Source organism: Patiria miniata, unplaced genomic scaffold, assembly GCF_015706575.1.
Source record: "Patiria miniata isolate m_02_andy unplaced genomic scaffold, ASM1570657v1 HiC_scaffold_10, whole genome shotgun sequence".
In the NCBI taxonomy this organism is placed as follows: domain Eukaryota; kingdom Metazoa; phylum Echinodermata; class Asteroidea; order Valvatida; family Asterinidae; genus Patiria; species Patiria miniata.
The window spans coordinates 11,439,459-11,449,799 of NW_024037048.1; the positions used below are offsets into that span (position 1 = coordinate 11,439,459).

Here is a 10,341-nt window from a genome sequence, read left to right on the forward strand (position 1 = left end):
ACAAGGCCGAGGTCATTTGACCCAACGTGTAAGATGATGAAGTCCGGCATCTGTGTGGCGTTGTGCCACGCCTCAGTTATTAGTTCATTGAATTGGCGAAACTGCAATCCCCGTCGACCCATCCAGTGGATGTGGGCCAGCTATTTGATCTCATCCCCCAGGGAGAAACGTTCGCCACACGAGATGCCCTGGTCACAAACGAATCCCCGACAATCCTGACTGTTGGCTTGCCCGGGTTATCTCATGTAGGTTAGAAAACAAAAAACAAAACAAAAAATGTAATGTACCAAATTGATTAAATCTGCTGCACATGACATTAATTAAACCAATTTGGTGGGATCCTAATATAACGGCGGTAAGCCAGAAACAGACAAAAATGCAATGAACTGCACCAATTGTTGTAAAGACGGACATCGCTCGGAATCAAAATTGTGACGATCGCTAAACCATCGAAAAAGACTCCAAGCTCGCTTAAATAATGAATGCGTACGGGGTGCAAGTGCAAGTGAGTCTTGCAAAAGACCTTGAACTTCTAACTGTAAGTGTAACTGCTCCACAGGTTGGCAGGCAAGGGAGTCATATCGCAGTCTGCATTGGGGGCGAGATGACGAAAACGTGTCATCTGGAAACGGGATAGAGCGTCAGCAACGCCATTAGCAAGGCTTGGCACATGGTGAGATTTGAACTGAACATTACATGTCAAACACTGAACCACCAATGTACGCAACAGTTGCATAATTAACGGGCACTTAGACGTTTGTCTATTGATGATACCAACTACAGCCTGGTTATCACATCAAAAAATCACTCGCTCGATGCGCAAATGCTCACCCCACAACAGTAATGCAAGAGTGATGGGAAACACTGACTCGAGAAATGCTTTCGAAAAACGTCTCGATTCGATAAACTCGGGCCATTTACCATGAGTCCAACTCCCATCCAAAAAAGCCCCAAACCCAATCACTGCAGACGCATCGGTGTACAGGTGTAAATGGTCGTAAATGAGTCAAATTCACGCTGGAAAGAAAACCGTGCCATTAAAATGCAGCAAAAACTGCTGCCAAACCTGCAAATCAGCCCGAGCACCATGCGAAATACGAATTTTATGATGAGGCTTGGCTACACCCTTAGTTAAATCATGTAACCGGCGAAGAAAAGCCCTACCCGGCAATACAGCCCTACAAAGGAAATTCAAACTGCCCAGCAATGATTGGATATCATGTAGGGTACGTTTTTTCTTGCTTGGCGAACTGCAAAGCTTGTGGTTGATTGCAACCAGTTTGTCAGGTGGAATTCATGCCTGTTGGGCTAGTGTATCAATTTCGAGCCCCAGAAACGTTAGGCAAGTGGTGGGACCCTCAGTTTTATCATCTGCTAACGGGACCCCAAACTGATCACAAATTACTTGAAAAGCCTTGAGGGAACGTGCGCACTCGGGAGATGTGCTTGGTCCCATAAACAAGAAATCATCAAGAAAATGCAGAAAACGTGGCAATTGAGCTACCTTACGAGTACAATATTCAAGGAACGTACTAAAACGCCCGAAGGTAACACATGATATAGAACAACCCATAGGCATACACTTATCATAAAAGATCATGCCGTCGTGAGAAAAACCTAACTACCAAAATCGTCAGGGTGAATGGGGAGCAAACGAAATGCAGATTTTAAATCCGATTTGGCCAGAAGCTAGGCACCCTGATCAAAGTTAGATAGCATGATTATGGCGTCATCAAAAGTTGTGTCAATAAAGTCATTTACTGAATTTCCAACTGGAGAAGACAGATTATGAATTAATCGAAACTCCACAGGAGTCTGTTTTGGAACAAGACTTACGGGTGAACAACGTAATTGAGGAAAAGGCTCAGACTCAAACGGGCCAGCCACACGACCCAGTTCAACTTCGCGATCAATTTTAGATTGAAATATTGTGGGTTTTTTGCGAGCTGACAATGAATAACGAGCAGAGAAGCTTGCCCTAGGCCCTGAATAGCCAAGCCTAAAACCCTGTGAGAAACCGTCAGCCAACAAAGCTGCATCTTGCCGATTCGTGAAGGTGCGTAAAAATGGCAGCATCTTACTTAGCTTTACTGGGGTTTGCGCCAGCTGCCGCGGGGCGTGCTGTGGCGCGAATTGCTTGGTTTCCCCTACAACGAATTGCTGGGTGGCCGCCCGCCTGGCAGGCGGAGCAACGGTGTGCGAAACGGCAAGTGGCACGGACACAGTATCCCCTGTTAAAATCATTGCATGTGAGTTTACTGGTGGGAAGGGAGGTTGCACGTCTTGTGCCGAAACCAAACCCGAGACCGGTACGGTCACGTTGCTGGAAGGGACGAAAATTATGCGGCTGACTAACAGCCGGCGCACCGAGAAAAGCAAGCCACAGTTCAGCATCTATGCTGGCCCAGGAACGAGATGGCAAACGCGCTTGCCGCAATCAAAACTGCACATCATAATCCCGCCAGCCATAGCCAGCATGTCGGAAAGCAGCAGAACGGATGGTATCCGCATAAATTAGCAAATGGCGGGCATGCGTAGGGTGTCGCACAAAATAACGATGCAAAAACTAGAAAGGCAGATGTCCACTGTTCGATTGACAAAATTCTAGGAGCCTGCTTATGAGGACGAATCATCCAAAGAATTATCAGCACCCGAACCACGGTGGGACTTCAAAAGTGCGCCAAACTCCACAAACTCCCCTTTCCAAAATTTTTCCTGCAAATTTTGTGGCACTCTAGACCCAAGATCATCACACACACTAGTTAAAGTGACATCATTAGCAAAAGAGGACGATGCAATTGAAGAAGTGATCGGGGCCGAACTTACAGACAGGGATGGAAATGGGGAAGATATGGTCACAATGGACTTACCCAACTCCGCATTAGACGAGCTTCCTCCGGGCCGACTGACTGATGGAGCGGCAACCAACTCACCTCGTTGATACTCCCCTGACCGCCTATAGCCAAGGGAACCGCGGTGCCAGCCGGGGCTGCCGCGTCCATCTCGCCCGAACTCGCAGTCGCACTTCCACCGGCGACCGGCAGTGTTGGTTGGGAGGACGATCGGGGCCGTCCCCGAGACCGTTTCGCTCCATCCGCCGGCCCAGATACAGCTTGTTGCTTGGACTTAGTGCGAGGCATAATTAAAAATCACGAACGCAGAACTAAGCTCATGAAAGCCGGAAAATAAATTTTAGAAAATCTATGCTAACGAAATAAAATGGGTATAACTTCACCCTTTGGCTGCTCAAGCAATCATGAACTTTGCTCGTAAAACCAGGGTATATATAGTCAACCCGCCCTTCAGTTTGACAAGCCAAGGTAATAAAACATTTTGTCTAGCGGTCAAACCTGGAGGGCCACCTTTTGACCCCTACTTGACCAGCCTCAGTGTCCAGCTGGAATAAATTATTTGAAGCCAAAGTTATGGCCTCAAATCGATTATTAAAGTAATAGCCATTTCTGTACACGACAAAGACATTACCAAAGGTAAAAATAGTGTGACGTCATCATTAAATTATTATATTAAATTACCAGCGATTTAAGGTCAAAACTTTACAAATAATTTCATCTTTACCTGTTGAACTGATTAAAGTACCATGTGCATTTCCCCATAAGTGATTGCGAACACCTCACTAGCTTTCCTGTCGTTTCTAGTATATTGCCTAAAGTGTAGCCAAGACCTATTTTTTTTCATTAGCCTAGAGCAAAACTGTAAAAACAAACAAAGCAGATAAACGTGTATTTGCATGGGCAGAAAATTAATGCTAAAGATTAATATACCGTACAGTCTAGCCAGGAGCCCTTCTTTCGTTAGCTCAGAGCACAATTTTATTATGCTCATGCAAATACAAAGGAAAAGAAAGAAATACATGTATTTTTAGCAATAAACATGTGTTGTATACCGTCATTCCCAGGACGTTAGAGGCTCCGTCAAACCCCACCTGGTAGTCTACCGATACTGTCCTATTTTTGAGTAGCCATATGGGTAGCGAGAGAAACGCGCTTCAAAAACCTAGAGCAGGTCTTCCTTGAGTAGTTATTTTATTTTTTATTTTTTTCACATCTTTAGACATTTATATGATAGTTGAACAGGGGATGCCGTCCAACTACAAAATAACAAACTGTTACAGACGATTTGTATATCCAGACTGCCTATAATCGACAACAGCAGGATAACACATTTCACTCAACAAATAACAATATTAAAAAAGGAAGGTACAGGTACGACACAACTATTGGTACCAAGATGAAAATGTTAACATAAGAACAGTTCCATCACTCGGACAAGTAAATACAGTTTTACAAGATTACGAGACGTGACGAAACGAACTTGATGAAAAACAAAAAATGAGTAATTTCAAAATAACCACAAACTAATCTCTGGTCCGATGACGACATGATTCCGAAAGATTCCGAAAGATTACACAGTCATGTATGGTTGTACGAAGATTATGTAGGGTCAATTAAGTTAATATTGTAAGAAATGTTTTTTTTTAAATAAACATTTTCAACTTACTTTGACTTGCCGCATGTTGGCGCCCCTTGGTGTGAGAACGGTATATTTATTATGTGTATGTATTTTTACCTCAAATCGCTTGTAATAAGATACCTGAATGACATCATGACTACATCACATGTTGTTTTACATCTTCGGACCAGGATTCGTGTTGGTTCGAGGTTTTATTATCATCCCGCAGACCGTTTGAAAGAACTTTCGGTTTATTCTGGTTTGAGGCTCATGTCCATCTTTTGAATTCACCTAACTTGGACCCTCTGGTAGCCCCAGAATTAAAGTAATAACCATTTCTGTACACGACAAAGACATTACCAAAGGTAAAAATAGTGTGACGTCATCATTAAATTATTATATTAAATTACCAGCGATTTAAGGTCAAAACTTTACAAATAATTTCATCTTTACATGTTTAACTGATTAAAGTGCCTTGTTTATTTCACCTTTAGTGATTGCAATCACCTCACTAGTTTTCCTGTCGTTTCTAGTATATTGCATAGAGTGTAGCCAAGACCTATTTTTTTTCATTAGCCTAGAGCAAAACTGTATTGTGCCAATGCAAAAACAAACAAAGCAGATAAACGTGTATTTTCATTGGCAGAAAATTGATGCTAAAGATTAATATACCGTACAGTCTAGCCAGGAGCCCTTCTTTCGTTAGCTCAGAGCACAATTTTATTATGCTCATGCAAAAACAAAGGAAAAGAAAGAAATACATGTATTTTTAGACGAGAAACATATGTTGTATAATTTCCCAGGACGTTAGAGGCTCCGTCAAACCCCACCTGGTAGTCTACCGATACTGTACTATTTTTGAGTAGCCATATGGGTAGCCAGAGAAACGCGCTTCAAAAACCTAGAGCAGGCCTTCCTTGAGTACTTATTTTATTTTTTATTTTTTTCACATCTTTATACATTTATATGATAGTTGAACAGGGGATGCCGTCCAAATACAAAATAACAAACTGTTACAGACGATTTGTATATCCAGACTGCCTATAATCGACAACAGCAGGATAACACATTTCACTCAACAAATAACAATATTAAAAAAGGAAGGTACAGGTACGATACAACTATTGGTACCAAGATGAAAATGTTAACATAAAAACAATTTCATCACTCGGACAAGTAAATACAGTTTTAAAAGATTATGAGACGTGACGAACGAACTTAAAGAAAAACAAAAAATAAGCATTTTCAAAATAACCACAAACTAATCTCTGGTCCGATGACGTCATGATTCCGAAAGATTCCGAAAGATTACACAGTCATGTATGGTTGTACGAAGATTATGTAGGGTCAATTAAGTTAATATTGTAAGAAATGTTTTTGTTTAAATAAACATTTTAAACTTACTTTGACTTGCTGCATGTTGGCGCCCCTTGGTGTTAGAACGGCATATTTATTATGTGTATGTATATTTACCTCAAATCGCTTGTAATAAGATACCTGAATGACATCATGACTACATCACATGTTGTTTTACATCTTCGGACCAGGACTCGTGTTGGTACGAGGTTTTATTATCATCCCGCAGACCGTTTGATAGAACTTTCGGTTTATTCTGGTTTGAGGCTCATGTCCATCTTTTGAATTCACCTAACTTTGACCCTCTGGTAGCCCCAAAATTAAAGTAACAACCATTTCGTACACGACAAAGACAATACCAAAGGTAAAAATAGTGTGACGTCATCATTAAATTATTATATTAAATTACCAGCGATTGAAGGTCAAAACTGTACAAATAATTTCATCTTTACCTGTTTAACTGATTAAAGTACCCTGTGCATTTCCCCATTAGTGATTGCAAACACCTCACTAGTTTTCCTGTCGTTTCTAGTATATTGCACAGAGTGTAGCCAAGACCTATTTTTTTTATTAGCCTAGAGCAATACTGTATTGTGCCAATGCAGAAACAAACAAAGCAGATAAACGTGTATTTGCATGGGCAGAAAATTAAAGCTAAAGATTAATATACCGAACAGTCTAGCCAGGAGCCCTTCTTTCGTTAGCTCAGAGCACAATTTTACTACGCTCATGCAAATACAAAGGAAAAGAAAGAAATACATGTATTTTTAGACAATAAACATATGTTGTATACCGTCATTCCCAGGACGTTAGAGGCTCCGTCAAACCCCACCTGGTAGTCTACCGATACTGTCCTATTTTTGAGTAGCCATATGGGTAGCCAGAGAAACGCGCTTCAAAAACCTAGAGCAGGTCTTCCTTGAGTAGTTATATATTTTTCATTTTTTTTCACATCTTTATACAATTATATGATAGTTGAACAGGGGATGCCGTCCAAATACAAAATAACAAACTGTTACAGACGATTTGTATATCCAGACTGCCTATAATCGACAACAGCAGGATAACACATTTTACTCAACAAATAACAATATTAAAAAAGGAAGGTACAGGTACGATACAACTATTGGTACCAAGATGAAAATGTTAACATAAAAACAGTTCCACTCGGACAAGTAAATACAGTTTTAAAAGATTACGAGACGTGACGAAACGAACTTAAAGAAAAACAAAAAATGAGCATTTTCAAAATAACCACAAACTAATCTCTGGTCCGATGACGTCATGATTCCGAAAGATTCCGAAAGATTACACAGTCATGTATGATTGTACGAAGATTATGTAGGGTCAATTAAGTTAATATTGTAAGAAATGGTTGTTTTTAAATAAACATTTTAAACTTACTTTGACTTGCCGCATGTTGTCGCCCCTTGGTGTTAGAACGGTATATTTATTATGTGTATGTATATTTACCTCAAATCGCTTGTAAAAAGATGCCTGAATGACATCATGACTACATCACATGGTGTTTTACATCTTCGGACCAGGATTCGTGTTGGTACGAGGATTTATTAACATCCCGCAGACCGTTTGAAAGAACTTTCGGTTTATTCTGGTTTGAGGCTCATGTCCATCTTTTGAATTCACCTAACTTGGACCCTCTGGTAGCCCCAGAATTAAAGTAATAGCCATTTCTGTACACGACAAAGACATTACCAAAGGTAAAAATAGTGTGACGTCATCATTAAATTATTATATTAAATTACCAGCGATTTAAGGTCAAAACTTTACAAATAATTTCATCTTTACCTGTTTAAACTGATTAAAAGTGCCTTGTTTATTTCGCCTTTAGTGATTGCAATCACCTCACTAGTTTTCCTTTCGTTTCTAGTATATTGCATAGAGTGTAGCCAAGACCTATTTTTTTTTCATTAGCCTAGAGCAAAACTGTATTGTGCCAATGCAAAAAACAAACAAAGCAGATAAACGTGTATTTGCATTGGCAGAAAATTAATGCTAAAGATTAATATACCGTACAGTCTAGCCAGGAGCCCTTCTTTCGTTAGCTCAGAACACAATTTTATTATGCTCATGCAAAGACAAAGAGAAAAAAAAGAAATACATGTATTTTTAGACGACAAACATATGTTGTATAAACTCCAAGGACTTTAGAGGCTCTGCCAAACTCGTGGTAGTCTGCCGATACTCTCCTATTTTTGAGTAGCGAAACGGGTAGCGCCAGAAACGATCTTCAAAAACCAAAAAGCAGGTCTTCCTTGAACAGTTTTTTTTTGTATTCATTTATCTATTTATTAATTTATTTTACATCTTTAGACATTTTTATGATAGCTGAACAGGGGCTGCCGTCCAAATACAAAATAACAAGCTGTTACAGACGATTTGTATATCCAGACTGCCTATAATCGAAAACAGCAGGATAACACATTTCACTCAACAAATAACAATATTAAAAAAGAAAGGTACAGGTACGATACAACTATTGGTACCAAGATGAAAATGTTAACATAAAAACAGTTGCATCACTCGGACAAGAAAATACAGTTTTACAAGATTACGAGACGTGACGAAACGAACTTAAAGAAAAACAAAAAATGAGCATTTTCAAAGTAACCACAAAATAATCTCTGGTCCGATGACGTCATGATTCCGAAAGATTTCGAAAGATTACACAGTCATGTATGGTTGTAAGAAGATTATGTAGGGTCAATTAAGTTAATATTGTAAGAAATGTTTTTTTTTCAATAAACATTTTCAACTTACTTTGACTTGCCGCATGTTAGCGCCCCTTGGTGTGAGAACGGCATATTTATTATGTGTATGTATTTTTACCACAAATCGCTTGTAATAAGATACCCGAATGACATCATGACTACATCACATGTTGTTTTACATCTTCGGACCAGGATTCGTGTTGGTACGAGGTTTTATTATCATCCCGCAGACCGTTTGAAAGAATTTTCGGTTTATTCTGGTTTGAGGCTCATGTCCATCTTTTGAATTCACCTAACTTGGACCCTCTGGTAGCCCCAGAATTAAAGTAATAACCATTTCTGTACACGACAAAGACATTACCAAAGGTAAAAATAGTGTGACGTCATCATTAAATTATTATATTAAATTACCAGCGATTTAAGGTCAAAACTTTACAAGGAATTTCATCTTTACCTGTTAAACTGATTAAAGTGCCTTGTTCACTTCGCCTTTAGTGATTGCAAACACCTCAATAGTTTTCCTGTCGTTTCTAGTATATTGCATAGAGTGTAGCCCAGACCTATTTTTTTCATTAGCCTAGAGCAAAACTGTATTGTGCCAATGCAAAAACAAAAAAGGCAGATAAACGTGTACTTGCATTGGCAGAAAATTAATGCTAAAATTAATATACCATACAGTGCAGCCAGGAGCCAGTTTTTTGTTAGCTCAGAGCACAGAGAAAGAAAGAAAGAAAGAAATACATGTTTTTAGACGATAAACATATGTTGTATAGACTCCAAGGACGTTAGAGGCTCCGTCAAACCCAACTTGGTAGTCTGCCGATACTGTCCTATTTTTGAGTAGCCATATGGATAGCGCGAAAAACGCGCTTCAAAAATCTAGAGCAGATCTTCCTTGAACATCTTATTTCTTTATTCATTTATTTATTATACATCTTTAGACTTTAATATGATAGCTGAACAGAAGCTGTCGTCGATATACAAAATAACACACTGCCATAGACGATTTGTATATCCATACTCCCTGTAATCAATAACAGCGAGCAAGATAACACATTTCACTCAACAAATAACAACATTATTTTTAAAAAAAATATGAAGGTACAGGTACTATACAACTATCGGTACCAAGATAAAAACGTAAAATAAAAACAGTTGCATCAAGAGGGCAAGTAAATACAGTTTAAACAGATATTATCAATTGACGTTGGCACCTTAAAACCAAACAGACTATGTGGACAAGAGAACTCTGAAAGACATTAACGAGAGACGTGACGATACGAAACAAGACAATACCAGACCATACCAGACACGACCAGACCAGACCAGACCAGATGAAACGAGACGACACGAGACTAGAACATACCAGACGAGAAGAGACGAGAACAAACGAGACAAGACGAAACGAACTTAAAGGAATACATTTATTTTTTTAGATGATCAGCACAATTATGCAGGTTTTTTCCTAAACGGTATGTTATTAACTTGTAAGCGTCAATATGTGTCGATCCTCATCCGAAATGGTGCATATTACTCTGACGTTATGATTGCGTCATCAGGTGTCAAATTACAAGTGATTTTATCTCAAAAAGTGACCAAATACTTTCACCTTTAACTCTTGAACTAAATAATCAATGATGGATAGACCATTAATTGTCTAAACAAATGTTGTCTTGTACGTTAACTCGCTTGACTTCCGGGTGTACCGGGCGGTCAAAGTTAGGTGAATTCACAATGACTACATTAGCCTGAAATCTACACAAAGCAAAATTTCTTCCGAAGG

At 39.3% G+C, this 10,341-nt stretch overlaps 1 pseudogene; it reads right to left on the reverse strand.

The window, feature by feature from the left end:
* Window positions 1-1,657: 1,657 nt before the first annotated feature.
* Window positions 1,658-4,400, reverse strand: LOC119740790 (annotated as a pseudogene).
* Window positions 4,401-10,341: the final 5,941 nt, after the last annotated feature.